This window comes from Thermobia domestica, chromosome 4 (assembly GCF_964235325.1).
Source record: "Thermobia domestica chromosome 4, izTheDome1.hap1.1, whole genome shotgun sequence".
Taxonomy (NCBI): Eukaryota; Metazoa; Arthropoda; class Insecta; order Zygentoma; family Lepismatidae; genus Thermobia; species Thermobia domestica.
The window spans coordinates 212,517,223-212,541,365 of NC_137457.1; the positions used below are offsets into that span (position 1 = coordinate 212,517,223).

Genomic DNA, 24,143 nt, shown 5'->3' on the forward strand with positions numbered 1-24,143 from the left:
AATGCATCGCGAGGGTACTGTTGCCGTGTACTTCCTCTCTCGGTATCCGTGTCTGTGCAATCTGTGAAGAGCAAGACAAAGGACCTGAGTGCACTTGAGCGTGGTCAAATCGTAGGGGTTAGACGACTGGGTGGCTCGATTTTGGAAGTGCGCGGCACTCGGATATTCAAAGGCAACTGTGTCAAGGGTGCATCGTGAGTACCTGGCTTCCGGTAAAAAAGTACCCTCATGGGCAAAGTACCTTGGTCAGGGGCGTGTGGACGACAGTGGTCCGCATCGTAACAATCGCTAGACGGGCCACAGTGCGTCAAATGCAGGAGAGGTTCAATGCAAGACAACAACGTCGTGTCAGCAGATACACAATAAGCAACCACCTGCTCGCCATGGGGTACAGAAGCCATCGACCCACGCGAGTATCCCTTCTAACAGCACAACACAGGAAACAACGTCTGGCATGGGCAAAGGAACACTGCCTCTGGACCGTGGAAATGTGGAAAAAGGTTCGTGGACAGTTTCACATTGGTACATACCGATGAATCGGTAAGGATGGGTCGCCAACCGCAAGAGGAAATGGATCCATCGTGACAGCAGGGAACTGTGCAGGCCGGGTGGTGGTATTCTCATTTGGGGCATGTTTACGTGGAGTGAAATGGTCCCCTAACATATGTAACACAGTCCCTTACAGGTAAATGCTACTGCGATATTCTGGACGACCATGTCATGTCATTTGCTCGGGTGCTACATCCAGGTGGTGACCTAATCTTGCAGGAGGACAATGCGCCGGCCCACCGCTCTACGATTGCAGCAAACTGGTTTGATAAGCACTTCTCTGATCTGGCAACACGGTCATCGGACCTCAATCCGATCTAACACATCTGGGACGCCATGGAACGACGCCTTCGTCTGTGAATCCTCTTCCAACTAACTTGCAAGCTCTGTGGGAGACTTGCAGCAGATATGGATTTAGATTCCACAACAACACTTCAGGCGCCTTGTGGAGTCCATGCCGCAGCGGGTAGCCTCCGTTATCAAAGCGAAAGGTGATGTTACACGCTATTAGGTAGGTGTCAATAATTCAACTGGTGATCAGTGTATATTGTCTTACTTTTCATAACTATAATACTTTTAAGTTTAACAATTTAATAGGTGCGCAGAAGAATCTAAGCACAATTATAAAAGCTTAGTCTATAGTGAAACAGTGAAAATCATGAAACACGATATGATGTTATTTGCTGTAAATAGGATACAAAGCGCACCTCAAATAATTCCGGTAAGTATATTTTCCTTCATTTTTAAAAATTAACTCTTGTTTAAATCACCATTTTTATTTTTTCCTAAATTTATATTTTCAAGCACTAATAGATCAAACTTTAAGGTACATTGAACTTTTGGTAACGCGGAGAAAGTGATCATTTATTATACGATAACCTATAATATTAGAAGTATAATAAAGAAAGATTAATTATACATCTACGTTTATTGGCTTAGGAGCCATAAGGCAAAAACTAAGTGTTGGGAAAAATTTCAAGATGGCGTACTGTTTATTTAAAATGGCAGGAAACCAGCGACTAGAGTTTTGGAACTGTTTTAGTATAATATCAACTCATATAACATATTCTAACAGGTTTAATGTGAAAACTGTGTGAAAAATGATAAATCAAAAGATAGGGGGTTCGAATGAATCCAAGACTCATAAACATTTTTTTAAAGTAAAACTATCGTCAAGGAATAATAAGGCTGAGTTGCATGTCTGAGTAAATCATTTCATAATGGGATAATGTACACAAAGAAACACCTGCTTCATGTTGAAAGAATTGTCTATATCAGGAACCAACAAGTGCGAGTTTTTCCTGGGTTTAAATGCTTCAATTTATAACACAAACTATAGTAAAGTGCTGCAGATTGAGTTGTTAACTCTCGATTAAAAAGTGCGCAAATACACAAGAAGTGTCTACACAACACATGGAAAAAATTCTTGTTCTTGTACGGCTTTACTTTCTAAAGTTAAACTTTGTAGATATATTTACTTAGAGTGCAGTCAAAATAAGGTTTGAGGTAGTGCGAAAGTCTACTTTCAAGGTTCTGGAGCACTCCCTGCCGACACCACTGTTTACGAACTATTTATTAAACTAGCTGGACTTCCAAACCTGTTGATATTTACCGGGAATTGCAATGAAAAGCTGTCTCAAATCACAAAATATTTTTTTTTTCATGTTAAATGATTCATTGATATGTTTCACCAGAAATTGTGCGCAGTCTGATGACATTTGAAGCTTCGTTGCGCATCTCTGACATTGTATATTGTGACAATATATACATCGTTTTAAAGCCTATGAAATTTTCAACAACTTTTATTCGAGCATTTTTTTCATATTTCTACTCTGTTAAGTTGTATAAGACAATGAAAAGAATATGTCCCCTAATAGAGATGCCAACTCTTCACTTTATCCTAAAGTTATGCAAAAATGGTTACTCGGAGGAAAGTGATAATAATAACCTGTTACGATGCCTATAATTAGAGACCGGATGTTTAGGTATTAAAAACGTGGGAAATAGGCAGGCAAATAGGCACTTAAATTTTTAAAAATAGGCAGCAAAATAGGCACGAAAATAACTCGAAATAATGACGATTAAAGCTTAATATAATTTAAAAATAAATTCATAGATAGTGTTCAAAGAATATAGAAACACGTCTGTTTCCTAATAACTTCTTTTACTGTATATGGAAAAACGATGCTTGACATGTATTTCATGTATATTTGGTAAATACATTCTATACGCCAAGGGGCGGCTTTAGGATTCTAATTTTGGGTAGGCCCGCTCCGTCGCTTATGAATACATATACACATTTGATTGATTAATTACAGTAGGAAATTACTTTTACAATAGTAGTTGATGCTATTTGTTAAATAATTATCTACTATTAATATAACTAGTGTAAATAATACTCTTTATTAGCGTTTATACATTTTTCAAAACTTTTAGGTGGACCCCGTGCCTACTCGGCCTACCCGCTAAAGCCGCCACTGTATACAACATTTTATCTCTACATATTAAGAGTCCAAATTCTATACACTTTATCAGTACACACAGCAGTCCAAAGTTTTGCGGCATCTTATTACTACAAACAGCACTTACATTTCTCGAAAGTTGCAGAATCCTTTCGTGATATATTAAATTATATATTTCTCCCAATAAAGTCTTATTTTAAAGAAATCGCATAGAATAGGCAACATTAGGCACTAAAGCAATTATTTCGGCAGGAAGGGACGAAATAGGTAAAATAGGCAAAATAAAATTAGCTTAAATTGAAACTATAACCCCCATATAAACTTTAAAACGTATTTTTGATCATATCTTTAATATTAAAGAACAGGTATTTTGCCTAACACCCGGTCTCTGCCTATAATATTAGAAGTATAATAAAGAAAGAATGACACTTTTACGTTAATTAGTTTAGAAGTTACGTGAAATAAACTAAGTGCATGTGAGAAATCAAAGACGGCAGACTATTTATTCAAAATGGCGGAAAACCCGCAACTGGATTTTTCGGGGTTTTCTGGAGGTTAATGAGGTTTTTATTCTAGATGTCTAGGTTTGGCCCGTTTTTGATGTAATTTGACTGGACTATTAATAAAGTTACTTTTTTTTGTCATTTTAAAAAAATATTCAAGATTTCAACGAATTTACACATTTCATTACCACTAAAAGCCAGAAAAGTGATTTCTGCATATTTGTTCGTCCCTTCATCCACATGTAACTATGTTTACTTGCTTAAGGGCTGTACCGTACAAAGAATCAACACCAAATTTTAAACTTGTAGTTTTCAAAGAAATCTGCAGAACGTCTTTCGGAGTTTTCTTTGTACCTGCATCATTAAGGATATTTATCTGAACAGTAAAAATAAAGGAATACGATTTGTTCTAATGCGAATTTTGTGTATATTTCATATATGAATACTTCTGTATACTTCATTTCTGTGAGAAAAATCTAGGATGGGTGTTATTTTAGGAAGAGTTTTTCGGACATTATTTTGAAAAAGACTCAAGTGTTTTTTTTTTTTTCATGCTTCAAACATAAATATTTCATTAAAAATATGATAATATGAAATGATCCACTTTTTATGACAAAAGGACAGTTTGCGAAATGCGTATTCTGCGGAAGGAATAGAGAGGCTTGATTTTTGTTTGTTTGTTTGTTTGTTTTTGTTTTTGCCGCTTGCCACATCTCCGAAACTATTCCACGTAGAAAATTGAAATTTTGTCTAAGTACTCTACTTGCACGCTAGACTGCAAATTAAGGATGGCCATTTCCGTGAAGATAGTTTTCCGGTTCCGGAAATCACATTTTTAGTTCTCTGCTTTCCAGGAAGTTTCACGTTTTCTGCTTCTCCTTTTGAATTTTCCGCTTTCAGTTCTCCTGTTTCCGGAAAATAATATTTTCCATTTTCCGTTTTTCCGGGAAATGTGGCCATCCCTAAATTCTAAAGTTCTCTTAATTACTGCCAAGAGTCTGACCTCAGGTACACGCATAATGGGCAAACACACGCATGATCGGGAATTTCCCGAGACACGCGTTTGATCGGTTCGGTATTCCCCGAAACGCACGCATGGTCGGGAATTTCCTGGTGCGTACGAATAACCGAAAGCCCCCACGTAAACAGAGAAAGTACGTGATTAAGCAAGTGTTCAAGTAGATGTAGCAGCAAGGAATGTTCCTTCGCTGATTTGCTCAAACTTTATTGTTAAGTTTGAGTTGCGTTTCTATAGCACTTGGATGTTGAAAAGCATTACTGTATTTGCTTGTTTTCGCGTACCATTCTTCGTTATTTTCTTAAAGTAAGATGAACACTGTCCCTACCCCACGTGAACATTAATCGTTTAGAGATGGGCTAGTGGGCTACATAAAGTATTTCAGAAAACAATAAGTAGTTTTATTATTATTATTATTATTATTATTATTATTATTATTATTATTATTATTATTATTATTATTATTATTATTATTATTATTATTATTATTATTATATACTCTAAGTTGAATTGTATTTAAGGCCTTTAAGCATGTATGGCTCAGGATGGGATAGTTGAGGGGAGAAGATGCGAAAAGGTAGTTGGCCAGGGTCTATTTTTGAAATGCCATCCGACGTTTGCCTGGGGTGACTGGAAAAACCCGGCAAAAACCTCAGTGAGAATGGGAAGCTACTGGGATAAATCCCAGGATCTCCGGAACGATAACCCAACAACTGAGTGATGCTTGGTAATGTAAGTGTAAGATTTCAAATGAACCACGTTGATGGACTTCATATTATAGTTAAGGTGATTGATTACGTAAGCTCTAAACCGTTTAAAATTGTATTTAAGTGGAATGTTTGGTCAGCTTATCATCAGACTCCTGAAAATTGAATTATTTTCTTCTTCTTTCACTAGAAGGATTAAATATTTGTTCAATTCTTTTTTAATTGTTAGTAAAAGTAGGGATACCAGACGTCCTACTTTCGGATTATATATTTTTATTTTCTCACCTTGTCGTTAGTCCTACCATCTTTTCTAAATACCTTGTTCTTTTTTAATAATTCTAATTTGTTATTATAATGTCTTTATAACAAATGTGTTTTCCTGATTCTAACGAAAACATTTAGTTTACTCCTCAATTTGTCAGTGAGTTGACAAAAAGAAATAGCCTGTTACATTATTCTTCTCTGGAAAAACGTGGTAACAGTGGTACGGTAAAAGTAAAGAGAAGCTTCAAACTGCTTTTAGGTAACTTTGGGTCAGGCTGCTGTTCCCATTTATATCTCTATGTTATATTCACTTTATATTATTCACTTCCATGCGCGCCGACTATGTGGGTGTTCCGGGGCTCCAGCACCCACACAAATAATCTTGTGAGTGCGCTGCACCCACAAGACTTTTATTTTGATAGGAAAATATAAAATAAATATTTCTTACTTGCCATTATCAAAAAATAATAAGCAATTAAAACATTGAGATGGAAGTTAAAATTTCTAACATTTAAAACTGTTTATTTCAAATACGTTTGTGTAAAGGCAACCAAACATACTTAAGTTAATCACTTTGTAGGTTATGTTCACAACAAAGTACTTGCAAGTTCTTTCTGCAGTATCATTAAAATTATTTACTTTTATGATTGTTTTCATTGTAATTTGTATGAATGTGGTATTTTCTTTTAGTAATATGTTCATAATATCATTGCCTCTTGCAATCATTGTGCTTAAAGTATACGCTTAATGTTACAATTACATAAATTGACAATATTCATTACAGTAACTTATCCTTAACCTTGAACCCTGGTTTGAACCCGTTTCTAAACTAACTAACTAACTAACTCTATGGCCTATGGAACCCGGAGGTTCAATGCCGCGTTCACAAAAGCTCTCCACTGACTTCTATCCTTAGCTAACTGCATCCAGTTTCTACTTTGTATTCCAATCTCTGCGAGATCCATCTTAATATTGTACTCCCATCTGCGCCTAGGTCTTCCTAATGGTCGTTTTCCGATTGGTCTTCCTGTCAAGACTTTGAAAGCGTTTCTACTTTCTTCCATTCTAGCTACATGACCCGCCCACCCATATAAATTATGTAGTTCCTCGTTATGAAGTTTCCGCCATTCCCCATTCCCGTTCCTCTTGGGTCCGAATATTCGTCTCAGGATCTTGTTCTCAAATACTTTCAGTCTATGTTCTTCCCTCAGAGTAAGTGACCATGTTTCGCAGCCATACAAAACAACAGGCATGATTACCGTTTTGTATATTTTAAGCTTCAAATTTCTCGACAGAATTCGCGACGACAAGAGATTTTGAACCGAATAGTAACACGAATTCCCTGCTTTTAGTTGACATTTAATTTCTCCGTGAATATGATTTTCCTCTGTTAATATTGAACCCGTTTCTCTTGAGTTTAAGTCAGTCCTGTTCCCGACTGAGCTAGGGCAGCCCCAACTTATCTTTATAGTACCGGTATATTTTATTTTATCACAGCACAGATCTTTATGAGAGTGTTTATAAAAGATTTTAACTAAAAGGAAGTCAATCAAAAAATATCGAGACTCCCCCTGAAAACATATAACACGTTCCGCAGTTGATATTCACCCACATAAATTTTGCAAAGTCGGCGCCGTTGTTCACTTATATTGAGTGTAGTTTTCAATTCGAATTATGCTTTTTCGGCAACTTTGGCTCAACCTGATGGATGATAATGGGATGATTGGTGAAATGAAGAAAATGGGAAGTAGGGGGAGGAGCCCGAGAAAATCAACATACACGGTGTTTACACATCACAATACCCACGTGATACGAGCAGGAATCGAACAGGAATCTCACACCAGAAGTGGGCGCTTTATCAATGAACCACCGCTGCCCGAAATGTAGTTTTAAAGTTCATGGGCTTACAAAGTTATGTGTACTTGCAATATGAGAAATAAATATAGACAGAACAAATTAAAATTATCAGAAAATCATAACAAAATCCTTATAAAATTTTAAGAACATGTTGAAAAAGGTGCCAGAAATCTCTCTCCCTTTTTCATCTATGTCATAGTGCTGCTAAAACACATATTTTAAAAACATTCAAAAAACTCTATACTCGTACCTACAACTTTGGATGACACCCTAGTATTTTAAATGCATGATCGCAAATTGATTAAACTCAAAGACGTCTCTCTAACTCCTCCTTCTTCTTCTTCTTCTTAAACAGTATTAAAAGTGCCACTATTCACTATCTTATCACCCCTGGAAACTATAGATTCAATGTTAATATCGATCATTTTCGATTACTTCCAAAATGTCAGCCCCTTACCCCCTCCCCAAGGATGAACTTGAACGGCATGGAAACTCTCACTGTCCATCTCAATGACTCGAAAACTATGAATTCAAAACTAATATCCATCCTTCCGATTATTTTTAAAATGTCACCCCACCCATCCACACACCTAGGGATTTCAGCTAGAGGATTTCTTACCCTATCCAGTATTTGTTTCCAGACTGTAAGGAGTGTTTCCATTTCTGAAAATTGAAAACTAGCGAGGTTATGCTTTAAAAGTAGCGGATTTTAACTATTTATACTTGTAGCCCAATAATATATATATACGAGGCGTATCCGGAAAGTAAGTACCGTTTTGGAAAAAAATATATTAAACGTATTTTTTTAAAAACAATTTTATTGTCACAAGAAAGAGCATATCTTACACTACTTTTCCACATAGTTTCCACCGTTGTTGAGGCACTTGTCGTAGCGGTGGATCAACTTATCTAGCCCTTCCTCATAGAATGATACCGCCAGTAAGTTTGACTCTATATGCCGCCAGTAATGAGAAACATTGCTGCATAGCGAGTTTCACTTCGTCGGGAATTTGCCTGAAAGCGTTGTCATAGTGAAACGTCTGTTCTCACGGATTTTTTCATCGATTTTCCTCACCAAGACATCGTTGACAACAGAAGGTCGACCACTCCGGGGCTCATCGTGGACATTATTTTGACCCTCATTAAACATCCTTATCCACTTTCTCACCATTCCATCAGTCATTGCGTTTTCACCATAAACATTTTTAATTTGACGATGAATTTCTGCCGGTTTCACATTCTTTGCGTTTAAAAATCGAATTACCGAACGAATCTCACAGTCCGCGGATCGTCAATTGTCTTAGACATTTTAAGCTTGCATTGTAAACAGACAACACTACGCAGAACAACCAAAATGGCATCAGTTGAGAGCACGCGAAGAAAAACGACTAGCGCGTATGCGCGGAACGCCTATTGCGGCGCAGCAGCGGCGGGAATGCGAAACGGTACTTACTTTCCGGATACGACTCGTATATATCATACACACATATATATATGGCACAAAATTTCCGGTCGCCAGTTCGCCATTGGCGACTAGAAATTTAGAGCTGGCGATCAGTGTTCAGTAGGAATGGCTTCTGCCTAAACTCACAGGGCTGCACAGTTTCTGTTTCGCACGAAAATAATTTTGTCACTGAATGAGAGAAAGTTAAAAGAATGGGCAGAATAGAAACTTAACTTTTCTTCATTGACATTGAATCAGATACTGAAAAAGATTTACGATAAAAACTTCATTACAAGATTCCCAAATTTGCTTCCAATTGTCACATTTTGTGCAGTTTTACCTGTGAGTACTGTTTTGTGTGCGAGAGGCTTCAGCAATCTCAACAGAATTAAGACTGCCCACAGGAATTCACTGAATGATTTGCTGACAATTTCCATCAACGGTCCGTCACTTGATGCGAAGACTGCAATCGACAACTGCTACTTCAGTTCACAGAGAGAGCGTTACACAAACGTATCTTAAAAATATCTTAACGTATGATATTTTTTAACATGTATATGAATTGTCCAATTCAGAATTTATTATCCTGAATCTAATTATCTGGTTTTGAAATTTTATGCTCTGATGTAATCTCTTTCTTTGTCAAACCAAAAGCCGAACAGGGGGGCGGGCATCTCTTATAATTTGTACGTGATAGATATTGGCGACCATCAGTTTGGATGGGCAAATGCGTCTGACTTTGAAATTTTGCTCCCTGTAGGCCTATATATATTTATCGATTTAATGAAAGCACCTGGAATTGGAAATATATCAGATGTCTTGGTTGGCAAGAATGAGGCGGCGATCGCGGTTTCGGACTTCGGAGAGTTGGTGTGTTATGGCTATGGCTAGGATTGCCATTCATCCCGGAATCGAAATCTGCGTCCCGAAAATATCTCTTGGAACGCTTAAATGTTCCAGATTTTTCAGCAAGAAAGAAAGGAAGGGAATATTATAGTTTGTTTTTTTTTCACAGGATTATGTACATAATTATTCTCTTCAACTTCTGAGTATGGCAATTCAAAAGTTGAAAAAACTTGAATACATACAACATGGATTTAATTAAGTTCACGATTTAACTATTTTAACATTGAACGAAGGATTCGTTTTATTGGCCAGGGACAAAAGGTTTCACTGTTCAATCTTATTATTATTATCTTTAGTACTCTGTTTCAATCTGCATCTTGCTTCTGAAATATTTTAATCAATAATTCCTGATCGATATTTTTGGTAAATGATAATTAACTGACACCAATGGGAAAATATTGGAGTGTTTTTGAAAACTAGAAACTTATGAGGAGGTGGAAAACGGATTTTTAAAAAATTATTTGCGGCAGATTTCTTTCTCCCTCTTTTTACGCAAGAATGGTTACGCGTTTTCGTTGCTCCTTATGAGCCACCACTTGAATGAGCCTTGAATGAGCTAAAACAGACTCTGAAAGCCATGAAACATAACATCCTGAGAAATTAAAAAATAAATAAATAAATAAATAAATGCTTACCAGGGGAAAGAGAGTAAATCATCTGCACACGTTTGCTTAACTAGAAAGCAGAAGGTCTACTAGTATGACTAAAAGTGATTATGTAGTATTTGAACAACACTATCTAATGAAAACTAACTAAACTAACTATGCCGCGTTCACACGAGCTCTCCATTGACTTCTATCCTTAGCCAACTGGATCCAGTTTTGTACTTTGTGTTCCTATTTCTGCGAGATTCATCTTAATATTGTCCTCCCATCTGACCCTAAGTCTTTCTTAGGATCGTTTTCCTGTTGGTCTTCCAGTCAACACTTTGAAAGCGTTTGTACTTTCTTCCATTCTAGCTACATGACCTGCCCACCTAAGCATACTCGACTCGATGACCCTAACGATGTTTGGTAAACAGTATAAATTATGTAGTTCCTCGTTATGAAGTTTTCGCCATTCTCTATTCCCGTTCCTCTTGGGTCGGAATATTCGTCTCAGGATCTTGTTCTCAAACACTTTTAGTCTATGTTCTTCCCTCAGAGTAAACGACTATGTTTCGCAACCATACAGAACAACAGGCATGATTATCGTTTTATATATTTTAAGCTTCAAATTCCTCGACAGAATTCGCGACGACATGAGATTTTGAACAGAAAAATAACATGAATTTCCAGCTTTTAGTCGACATTTAATTTCTCCGTGAACATGATTTTCGTCTGTTAATATTGATCTTGCATATTTAAAAGTGTCCACTTTATCAAAAGTTTTATTTAATATTTTATCGCATCCATAATTTGCCATATTACTGTCCCGACGCACTTCCATGTATTTAGTTTTCTCTGTATTTACTTCTAAACCCATGTCAATGCAAGCGTTTAATAGGACCTCTGCATTTCTTTCTATTGTTCTCCTATCATCCCTTATTAAATTCACATCATCAGCATACGCCATAACCTGGTGAACACCTTCAAATTTAGACCCTGGTTTCTATCTTTGATTTTCATTATATCGTATTCCAGGACAAAGTTGAATAATAATAGCGACAAGGCATCTCCTTGATTCAGGCCATTCTCGGCGTGAAAGCTCGTGGACAAAAATTTTCCTATCCGGACTTTACTTTGGGATTCATTTAAACATACCTTTATTAATCTAATTAGCTTTTTCTTTATTACAAATTCTGTCAGAATGTTGTACAACGTATCTCTTCTAACCGAGTCGTAAACCTTACTAAAATCAATAAACAGTTGATGCACCGGTGTATTGTATTCCCACTTCTTTTCGAGTATTTGGTGAATGGTAAATATTTGGTGGATAGTTGATCGATTTCATCTAAATCCGCATTGATAATCCCCAATAATTTCATCTGCTTATGGAGTCAATCTTGATAATAGGATGTTTGAAAGGATTTTATAGGATGTTGAAAGAAAATTAGTGCTTCGATAATTATTACAGTCAGTTTTGTCGCCGTTCTTGTGAATTGGAACAATGATTGATTCTTTCAACTCTTGTGGCAATTCTTTATTGTTCCAGACAACGAGAATGAGTTTGTGTATCTTGTTTCACAATTTTTCGCCTCCAGCTAAAATAGCTCAGCGGGAATTTCGTCTACACCCAGAGATTTGTGTTTCTTTAATTTTTTCAGCGATTTCTACTTCTATTCGGTTGGGTTCTGGGAATCCGTGCCAGTTGCGGACGTCCCAATTGCGGACGCTGCTCTTATCTGTTAAAATCATTCCCAGTTGCGGACGCACAGGTGTTGTTTGGAATTTCGATGCCTCGATTACGATGAAACCAGACTTGTTAGTCCCAATTGCGGACGCATGCAGGAGAAGAGGTAAGATCTATTGATAACAAGCACCAACGTTGCCACATTTTTCATTTCATTACATTTACTACCCTGCCTCGATATAAGGAATTCAAATCTGTCAGTACACGAGCATCTATAATTATAAAGCTATGTAATATTAGAGATACTGCTAACCACTAGTTTATCCATTAATTACATGTAAATTACATGTAATACATGTATGAAATACATGTAAATTACATCAGAATTCCTGTAATTATTTTGCAGATTTGTGCATTATTTAATTTCATTTATCCCAGCAAATTTTTAGCGAGGAAAATTTTCGTAGATGCTAGGCCAAAATAACACTTCCATTTTTATTCCTCCTGTCGAAAGAAAAGTTATTTAAATTTATTAGTTTTGCATGATAATTTACTTAATTACTTGTTTTGAAACTACTTAATTCCTTGTTTTAGAAGTCATTAACAAAAGCTTGTAGTTTGCAGAATATTAGTTGATTAAATATTTAATCATAATCGACCGTTTTGCACACGCTCATCGACGAGGAATATTTAGCGTCCGAGGAAAATTTCTTACAAAGATTCATTAAGAAGATCCATTCCTCAACGTAATTGCACACAAACTCCTAGCCTAAACTTTCGTACGAAACTATGAGACATAATTATGCATGTTAATGTAGAATCAAAATCTTATGATGGAAGTGTTACTTCCAAATGGGAGTGTTACTTGCATAGGCGTCTCTGGCGGGGGGGAGACGAGGGGGTCGCGTCCCCCCAATATTTTGAAGTACAAAATATTCAATATTTCATTCTAATTTAATTTATTTACTAACGACAGAATAACAAATAAACTTTCTTCGATGTCCTCCCCCAAATTTTACATGCCAGAGACGCCAGTGGTTACTTGGGCTTGCATCTACGACAAATCCAAAAGTTGCAAAGGACGAATGTCAACGAAAGACAATGTTGTGCTCTGCGTTTCACAACATCCGTGTCTACCGGACGTTGAAGTAGCTGAAGTAAAGAAGAAAATATCCAGCGCAAAGAAGCGAGTCCGGGAACATCAACCTATTTGGAAAATATATAAAGAAGAGTTCGCTGATTTATATGACCAGGGTTATGATTTGGTGGCTAACGTGCCGCAATATTCTTCTTTAAAGTCTTGTCTTTACCGCTGCAGGAATCACTCTGGAAACACATCGTGGAAAACAGCTAAGGATATTGAACTTTCTTCTGATATTCTTCATTTTCGAGATGGATTTAATTTTCTTCTTTTAGATGATGCAGGCGAAGACAGGATACTGGCATTTGTTAGTAGAAATGGAAGAAATATTCTTGCAAGTTGTAAAGTGTTTTTTATGGATGGAACGTTCAAAACATGTAGCAAACAGCTTGCCCAGCTTTATACAGTGCATGCCGACATTGGTAGCAGCGGGGAAGAAACCAATATTGTTCCGATTGTGTTTGCTCTTCTGCCAAGCAAAAGACAGCAAATATACGAGAGACTTTTCGCAGGAATTAAGGGTAAAGTCCCTGAGTGGAAACCGGAATGGATAATGGCTGACTTCCAAGAGTCATCCATAAATGCATTGCGGTATGTATTTCCAGAAGCGCAGGTTAAAGGATGCAATTTTCATTTCAACCAGTGCCTATGGAGAAAAGTGCAAGAAGTAGAGCTTGTACAAGAATACACAAATGATGATGACGTTAGGTTGTGCATTAGGATGTGTGATGCTTTGGCACACTTGCCAATAGATAAAGTCGTTGCTCGTTGGCTGTGTATTCAAGAAGACACACCATGCAACAGTAAATTGCAGCAATTTTATGATTATTTCGTTGTCCAGTAGTTGGAGAACTCGACTTTTACTACAGAGATTTGGAACTGCCATAACACAAGGTACAGGACGAACAACGCACTCGAAAGCTGGCACAACAGACTGCGTTCTGTTACAAACAAAGCACACCCAAATGTCTCAGAGTTAGTCCGAGTTCTCAAGGATGAATCTCGGCACAGCGACTTTCTGTACGATCGTTTGGATTTAAAAATTGGCGGGAAAAGAAGAAATCGGCAATACTATTAGACAAAAAGATGCATAGAATTATTGTGGAATTTCAGGATACTGGTAACATCAAGAAGTGTTTGCAATGCATAGCATATGTTCAGAGACTTGAGTAGCTTTGTGTAAATACTGTATATAAGTGGTTTGTGTAAATATTGTATATAATTCACTAACTGACAAAGGAGAACTGCAAACTAACTCTCATATAGGCATAATATTCGACAGTGGCTATTCTCCTGCAACTTGTCAACACGCCAGTGCCAATAGTTTCAACATTAACACTGCCAATCCTAAGCCTGGTTAAGTGTGAAGGGAAGTTGCATAGAATATACGAAATCCTTGTGTGTGGGGGGGGGGCGGTTCCCATCTTATTTTTTGAAATAAAATTCTTTTCACTAAAAATTTGTGAGGAGAATTTTATTTCGACATTGTGAAAAAGGCTAAGGCCCCTGAAAAAGTCATGCCCCTATAAGAACTTACTAGCTACACCCCTGAATGAATCTATTTTCTGCAAATTGTATTCTTGCAACAAAAAGTCCTTCTCGTTGCTGAGGGCAGGGTAGTAAATGTAATAAAATGAAAAATGTGGCAACGTTGCTGCTTGTTATCAATAGATCTTACCCCTTTCCCGCACGCGTCCGCAATTGGGACTAACAATTCTGGTTGCTTCGTAATCGAGTCATGGAAATTCCAAGCAACACCTGTGCGTCTGCAACTGGGAAAGATTTTAACAGATAAGAGCAGCGTCCGCAACTGAGACGTCCGCAACTGGGAATAACCCGGGTTCTGGAATATACGGTTTTGCTCTATCTAATGGAAGAAAGTAAATCAGTATATTACCAGGGCCGGATTTAGACATGGGCCACATGGGCCCGGACCAGAGAGGCAAATTGTGAGGGGCAGCATTTTTTAAAACAAATATTTAATAACGATAAAATTGTTGGTCAATTGTCGGTGAATCTGCTGAAAAGGGCGGCAGTAGGCAGCTCGACAATCGTACTCTCTTGATAAGAACATTTCTATCAAATCACTGAGAATAACAAGATGGACCGCCAGAGAAGATGCATGCAAAAGTTTCAACAGAGATTTTTAGGCAATTGCAAAGGCTCTCGAGTGTATCATTCTCAGCCAAGATGAAAATGAAGAAACAAAGATTAAAGCTAAAGGGCTTCTAAGAAAACTTGTTTCTCCTGAAACTTCGTTTGTGACACCCTTATCGGGAGACATTCTTAGTAGATTTAATTGTGTGAGTAAAGAGATACAATCCCGTAATATGACTGTAGCTACAGTTGTGAGTCTGTACACATCTCTTATTACATTTGTGGACGAACTGAAAGGTATGTTTAAGTTCTATAGGATGGCTGGTGACAAAAAACTAAAGACAGTCCAGACTGTTCTTGAAACTGATAGTGAATGCATAGGAAACAAGCCTAAAAGATTAAGGAAAAGGAAGAAATTCTTTAATGAGTCAGAAGAGGAAAAGGAGATAGAAAACCCAGATCGTCGTTTTCAAGACACCTTTGTTATGATCATTGACAAGCTTCTTTTCGAATCGAACAAGAGAATCGCAGTCTACAATCAATTTCTTAGCAGATTTTCCTTCTTAACAAATCTATGCAACTTGAGTGCGGAAGAAATCACCACAGCAGCGAATTCTCTGCAGGAAGGGCATGCAGCTGACATCGAGGAATCTTTGTTTGTTATTGAGTGCCTTCATTTAAAAGGACTTTTAGCTCAAGATAAGTTGGGAAGTGGTGAAGAAATGTCACTCTGCAACTTAACCGATTTCTCATATTGAAAAATCTTCAGAACTTATATCCTAACATAAGCATTTGTCTTAAAGTATTTTTATGTACACCATCAACTAGAGTGTGCGGCGGAAAGATCATTTTCCACACTGTCAACAATCAAAAACTATTTGAGATCTACTCTTTCTCCGAAGAAACTGGTTCATCTAGTTGTTTGAGCCATCGAAAATGACTTGGCTGTTAAACTTGATTTTGATGACATTAATGATTTTGCCAATGTCAAAGCAAGACGTAAACAGTTTTGATACATAAAAGTTTCAGAAACATCATTTTGTAAATTTTTAGGTACAATTATATAATTCTTTATATCATTAAAGATTGTTTCATATTTTGTACTCTTTTACACCATATAATGTTCAATAGGTTAGGCAGAAGCCAGGTAAGTTTCAATGAATCCACTCCAAATGCTGGCCAGATATAGTAATTAAATATATTACATAAAATGAGTAATAAGATATAAGAACAATAATAACTAGCAATAGCAATAATTATAATTTAGTAGCAAACTTAAAAGTAATATTTTAAAAAATGGATTCAGGATAGCAATGCGATTGGTGTGGTTAGGGGCGACAATTTTGATAGGGCCCATTGGCGCAAAACAGTGTTCGATTTGTAGGGGGGATGCCTGAGATCCCCCCTCTGGAAAAATCATCCCGGCTTCTAGTTTAGCTAATGTCGTCTCAACCAGGGATAGTGGTTTTCCCCTCTCTGTACATAGTTTTTTTTATCATGGAAAATATTGAAAATCACACTCTTAGAGTATTCTGTTTTCCAAGTTAGGATGATGCTTCTTCTGTCTCACTTCCCGTTTCTTCTTTCCCATACATGAGGCTGTATTTGTTTGTGTTCGCTACTCGCATAAAAATACCGTTTTGGGGAGTTTTAAACGAATCTCCGGTGAAAAGATTAGCTAAGTTCGGGAAATTGCCCAGAATGAAGGTGGCAAATTGTCCGCTTTAAGTAAATTTGGTACAAATTGTTCGGTGTCAAATTGACATACACGCCTTAAATGAGCCCTGTATCCAGTTAATTTCAAAGCCATATGCACAATAATCACTATGATCGCGCTAAATTTGGTCAACATAACTAAAACTACCCTCCTCCATAAAACTAAAGTAACTCAAAGAAAATAGCAGAAAATAAAACTACAAGATCACTGTACCAAGTATGATCAACAGAGAGACAGTACAAATGCACAATGTGTAATGTATACACGACTCCAAAAGTGCATTACCACTTGCAATTCAACCTTTCCCGCAATAGCAGGCAACCTAAAAAGCTCGGCGGTTGGGTTGGTTGCGAATTCGAAAGGCGTTGGATCAAATCTCAATTTTGTAACAAACATATCAGTGTGGAAAACTGCAAATAAGAGAATAAAACAAATTGTTACGAGTGATAATTTTATTATTGTGACGGAGTTGAATGACATCGAAAGTTACAAAATGATCTTACTTAAACAGTTCAAACAAGATGAATGGCAAGAAACAGATATCAGAGGAAAACATTTCTCTCATTCCTCCCCCCAAAAAAACACATAAAAAAGAAAAAAGTTACATAATTTAAATGTTTAATACAAAATCCCCACTCAAATTTTAAAAGTTGAGACCCGAAAGGCAAGGACACCTGAACCGAAGTGAATGGAATTGTGCACAGATATTGCAGACGTAAAATGAGGAAATACGGGTTTCGTATTTTCCTAAAAAAAAAAAAAAAAAAAGGTTGGGTGGGGCACGGACTCCTCCAAACCTTCGATCACAAAATATCAAAAGTGCTAGTAACAGTATATCAGATGTGTGTAAACGACATGAAGAATTGCAGCGAAACTTTACGTATGAACAATACGCAAAAAATAAACTAATACGTTTTTTTTTATTTTCTGCAGAAAAAAGGTTTTAGGGGCAAAAGTCCCCACCTAAAATTTTGAAAGCTGACGCCCGAAAGGCAAAAAGAAGTGAACCAACTCAATGAAATTTTCAACAGATGTTGCAGACGCAAAATGAGGAAATACGGGTTTCGTATTTTCCTGGAAAAAAGGGCTGCGTGGGGCATAGACCCCTCCAAACAATTGATCACGAAATATCAAAAGTGCTGGTAACAGTTTGCAGATGTGTGTAAAGGACATGAAAATTGCAACATAACTTACGCAAATAATAAAAGAATACTGTTTTTTTACGTTCTGCCGAAAAACGGGTTTAGGCGGCAAAAGCTCCCACCAAAAATTTTAAAATTTGACGCCCGAAAAGTAAGAAGAAGTGAACCGAAGTGAATGAAATTGTGCACAGATATTGCATCGTACTGTTGCCTACTTCCAGAGAAGACTATATGATATTACTATATATAGGCTAGTTCCTCAATTATTGAATTTGAACGGCCAATTTGTTCAAATCCTATCTATTTTAAACATACAAAGAAGCTGAAAGTTCTGTATTTGTATGTGAATACTGCTGCAAAGAAGTAATTCAATATCGTACTTAAAAATTAAATAAATAAGTAAATAAATATCTTGAAAAAAAGTACAGTCTTGCCCTACTGGATTGGGTGACTATGAAAGTTTTTTTCTTGTACATTTTACGGAGCCATTTTTGTCGTATTGTTTTCAACTGGAAACTTCTAGAAACTTTTGGACCGTTGTCGTAATTACGTTTAGAATTCGGACACAAGACATAAAAGGCACTATTGCTTCCAAATTATAAACATTTAAAACACTTAGAATAAACACAAATAAACACTTAAAATAAGAATTCTCTTAACACCATCACATACACTTTTAAAAGACGCGTTTACTTAAACTAACCACACACAAGTGTCGTTCACCTATGCGCAGGAATCTGTCGTCTTTGTTTGTACCTACTTGTTGTGACGTCACGACTGAACCTAAATGTAGTCCCATGGCCTTGTGATTTAGAAGGCCGTGGTGTAGCTAAGGGTGAGTGTGAGGGAATTGATTGAGGGTGATACAGTGAAACCTCCCTTAACGGACACCTCTCAATAACGGACACCTCTATAATACGGACACATTTTTTTGTCCCTGCAAAAATATATGTTCCCTTATGGAACAAAACCCTCTCTTCTACGGACCCTCTCAGATACGGACGCGGACAGTCCTTTTTTTTCCCAGACCTTTCAATAACCTCTTTATAACGAACAGGAATTATTCTTGGTTCTGCGGTATATTATACCTCACAAGCGTATCTATCATGAGTCTAGACCTGGTGAACCATCAAACAGAACAGTTTCAAACTGAACTTGAAATTATTCTTTTTTCTGCCCTCAATAAACTGCTTTCTGGTGGAAATCCTAGAAAACCTTCAATACGCGATAACACTCATGCAGAGTCAGTCGTATGGCCAAGAATTCTATGCGAACTATCTTCCCTTCCCTAACAAATTTAGTCCTTTTGCCTCTGGGCCTTGCATCTTTCCCGACAGTTTCATAGGTAACAAAACATTGTTTGTTTTACAATAACATTTTCAACGAGCAATGTTTCCTCTATTACGGTTTTTCGGACAAGCAACATTTTTCTTTTACTGATGATACTGGAAGAAGTCTGGGTTGGAGTTTTCCCGCCTTCCTTTTTCATTGTCTCTAAGGATATTCTTAGTGACTGGGTCTGGGTCAATAAACATATGCACTCTCATATGCCTTGTCATCCATTCCGCCAACGAATATACCGCTCCAGTACACAAACGTACACATGTTTTTTCCGCAACCGTACCGAGGATTCTCAGAGGACACTTTCTAATGAGTTTTATTATCCTTGTAGACGAGAAATTATGCCTTTTCTCGCTAAACAAAAGGGTTTAGCTGATTAGTTGGTTCCTAACGCATCTTTTGAGAAGGCTCTGAGAATTTGAAATAAATGAGAAATGCTTACAGAGTGATTACATGTACTTAAGAAAATTAGCATACACGCATTATCTTTTGCAGTACCGGTATACGAATATATTAACACATCCCCCAGCAATAATATTATTTAACAAAAATGAATTTCTCCTTCATCCCTCCCAGTAATTCAAATATGTACTAAATAGAGTACTTATTTTACGTATGTATGCTCATACATAATGAATTCACTGTATATTACTGCATACAATTACCGTTATGAGAAATTAAATTTCTGAACCTCTCTGTAACGGACACCTCTCAATAACGGACAAAAATTCATGTCCCATTGGTGTCCGTTATTCAGAGGTTTCACTGTAGTAGCATATAGTGTAAAGAACAAACTTACGAGACAATCTGCAAATGCACGAAAGGAAAAATATACAGTGGCTCAATAAAGAAGTCGGACATATACCTACTGACACATTCCAAGAGTACGCATCGGATATATATCTACAGGGGTAAAAGTGGATCTGAAAATGTAAGGGCACGGTAGATAGCGGAATGGCGTCACGCCGTCCCCATGCTTATCTTTGCCCGTTGTAATTTTAGGAGCTGGTGGGACGGCAGTAGAATGATGACACTTGGCCGCGTTGTTTGACCTACTGCGCATGCGCAAACTATTCCGGTTCCGATTCCTTTTCCGATTCATGTTCCGACCCCTATTCTGACTCATATTCCAGTTCCTGTTTCGGTTCCGCCGGAGCAGATTACGCGCAACGAGTAGCCTTTTACGACTATGAACACCACTAGACCACGCATGCGCAAAACATTACACACTACAGCAAGACTATGAACATAGCTGAACGACCATGACACCGCCGATAGTATTTTTTTCAACCATTATAACATCAGGGATGTAGTCGTTCTCTTTTACGAGCACATTTTGATGTGAAAAACAGACTATGGCAATATAGTAGAGCAGGAATTAAAAAAAAAATAACAGCCTTTAACAATATAGCATAAGACTGGTTAGTCACACACACACACACACACATACAAAAACACACACACATGATTTACGGAGAACTTAATCCCGCTCCACTGACCAACAAACACACACACACGGACACAAACATTTGATTGGTCATGCGCAGTAAAATTAAATCTCCAATTTAATAGACATTACACGCATGCGCAGAAAAATTACAGTTCCAACTAGCACTTCCGGTTCCGATTAAACACACCACCACCAGCAGCAGACCACAGACTACAAAGGTTACAACGTAGGACTATGAACACACATTCCAACTCCTATTGAGCATTGTAGAGCAGTGGTCCGCTCCCCGTTTGCGTGTGTGTTTGCACGCACATAGAATTCACACTGTTCCAGTATTCAAACTGTTCCAGTTGCTGTGCCAGTTCCGGTTCCGGAGCAGACTACGAAACGAGTACCCTTTTACGACTGTGACCTATTGTAGCGATTGTGCAAGCTGTTCCGCTTCCTGTTCCGACTCAAGTTCCAGTACTAGTACCGGTTTCGGAGCGGACTACGCAATGAGTAGGCTGTTACGATCCCTTTTTTGAACCGTTATAAAACAGTGCGACCTATTTTTAATTCCCTAAATAACACAGTACACACACTTGTTTACGCATGCGCAGTTCCAATTTAGTAGAAATTACAATTCTAGAACACCACTTCCGGTTCCGATTGAACACACCAACTGCAGTAGCAGACCACAGACTACAAAGGCTACAACATAGGACTATGAGCACATATTCCAACTGTTATTGAACATAGTAGAGCAGTGGTTCGCTCCCGCTTGTGTGTGGTTACTTTCCAGCTCACACACAAACACCTGGTTTACGGAAAATTTTGTGGCTCATGAGCAAACTTTTCCGGTTCCTGCTCCAGTTCCGGTTCCTGTTCCGAATCAAGTTCCAGTACCAGAACCGGTTCTCCCGGAGCAGACTACACAACGAGTAGGTTGTTACGACCCCTTTTCTTGAACCATTATAGAAGACGCTTTTTTTTTCATTCACACACACACACACACGCACACACAGACATGGTTTACAGAGCATTTTGTTTCGTATGAGCAAACTGTTCCGACTCAAGTTGGAGTACAAGTTGCGGTTCCGAATACACAACACAGGAGAAGCTGCACCCAACTACGAACATAGCAGACTTTTTAAGATTACACAAGAAAGACTACGGCACAACAGCAACAGCCTACGCAACACATATTCTAAAAAGGCTATGACCACATGCGGAAAAGAAGCGGCGCCTGAACAACATACAAATTCCATTCATTTTACTCGTTCACTCTTCTACGACGAAAACAATGAAGCCGAGATTAACACACACACAAACAAACTCATGGTTCACGGAGCACTTGGTAGCGCATGCCCAATAAAATTACAGTTCCAATGTAGTAGAAATAGCAGGTATGCGCAAAAGCATTACAGTTCTGATTCGATAACACATAGGAGCAGCACGATTGGCAACGGTGTTTTTGCAACATGTTGTGATTATGACGTATAGTATAGTTTATGGGGGGTACGGCCTTTTATAACAATTATAACCCATTTGGACAGAACTTTGTATATACAGCTTTCCGAAGTAAACCAATTGCATAAAATTCAGTATATAGGAGTTTTCGAACATGCTGATTACGAATACCAATTTATTTATTTTTACCTAGGTCATATAGTTTATGTGGGATACGGCCTTTCTATGACAATATTAACCGATTTAGATGAAGGTCGGTATATAAGGGTTTTCGCACATGCTGATTACGAATACCACATTTATTTTTATATAGGTCCTATAGTTTATGTGGGATACGCCTTTCCTCTGACAATTTTAACCGATTTAGATGAGACTCGGTATATAGAGGATTTCGAATATGCTGATTAAGAACTATATTATTTTTACGTAGGTCTTACAGTTTATGTGGAATACGCCCTTTTTATTACAGTTTTAACCGATTTGGATGAAAGTCGGTATATAGGGGTTTTAACATGTTAAATAGGAATATCATATTTGCTTTTACCTAGGCCTTACAGTTTATGAGTGATACACGCTTTTACGACAATTTTATTTTTTGTAGCCTCTTACGACCACTTTTATCATTCTCTAAATAACATACAATGGCTACCCGTATTGGTGTGAAAAAAGTCTATGGCAACATAGTAGAGCAGAGATTAAAAATAACAGCTGCGGTGGCTCAGTTGTTTGCCCTTACCTCGCATGTCGCCTTATCTAGCTCATTCGACATATTCGTGGGAATAAAACTTGAAAATTGCATTTCGGCTCATACACGCACACATACATGGTCGTTCACGTAGCCCTTGGTAGCGTATGCTCAATAAAATTACATTTCCAATTTAGTAGAAGCACAGAAACAGTAGAGTCCTGATTCCAATTACACACAACAGCAGACTACCAACATTAAAGAACGAGTATGACATTGGCGGCGGGGGTTTTGGGACCTCTATAAAAGACTATGTCCTATTTTTTATTCCCTAAATAACACAACATTTACCCGTATTGGGTTGAAAAAAGACTATGGCAACATAGTAGAGCAGAGATTTAAAAATAACACATGCGGTGGCTCGGTGGTTCGCTCTCACCTCGCGTGTAGTGGATAAATCGTCCGTTTAGCTTATTCGACATAATCGTGGGGCTTAAAACTGTATCTCTACGGTCACACGCACACACAGTTTATAGGGCACTTGCAAACGTATGTGCAGCTCTAATTATGGTTACAGTGCCAGTCCCGGTTCCAATTACACACGAGCAGACTGCGAACATATTTAACATAACAAAAGCTACTAGTACACTTTTTAACCCTATGTAACATTGCAGAGCTAATAAAAGAGAATGACTTGCTTTTACACATTTGACTGCAGCTATGTAACTGCAAAAATTACAACCTCTTTTACCCCTTACATGTAGCGATTTTTATAAGGCTATGGCATATTTTTGCAATTCCTATTTTCCATACCAGTGGCCACAAAATTTTTCCAGCTAGAGTCGGGTTTTCTGCTACAACAGGAGAACTGTAATTTGTATTCTGCACGTAAAGACAGAGGACGCTCATAATTTTGATTTAATCAATTTCGTAGCTCTCAACAAGATGATATGACTCTTATGCATAGTTTTTGAGGTGCTGCGCGGATCATACCCTCATTCTGCAGTTTATTTGGGACTACTGCAGCGTTCCCGACGAAGCACAGGGCGGGTTCAAAGTCTCATTCAATAGACCCCTCTCTGTTTTCCTATCACCGTATTTTCTAGCATTAATACAACATTCTAGAGCCAGTCCTCC

General features: G+C 37.7%; 2 protein-coding genes across 3 annotated transcripts in view; one reads left to right on the top strand and one right to left on the bottom strand.

The window, feature by feature from the left end:
* LOC145683852 (uncharacterized) overlaps window positions 1–24,143 on the bottom strand; it is a 534,245-nt gene that overhangs the window by 357,459 nt on the left and 152,643 nt on the right. The window lies entirely within an intron of this gene.
* LOC145683435 (estradiol 17-beta-dehydrogenase 11-like) overlaps window positions 1–24,143 on the top strand; it is a 113,101-nt gene that overhangs the window by 21,988 nt on the left and 66,970 nt on the right. The gene's annotated exons all lie outside the window — the stretch shown is intronic.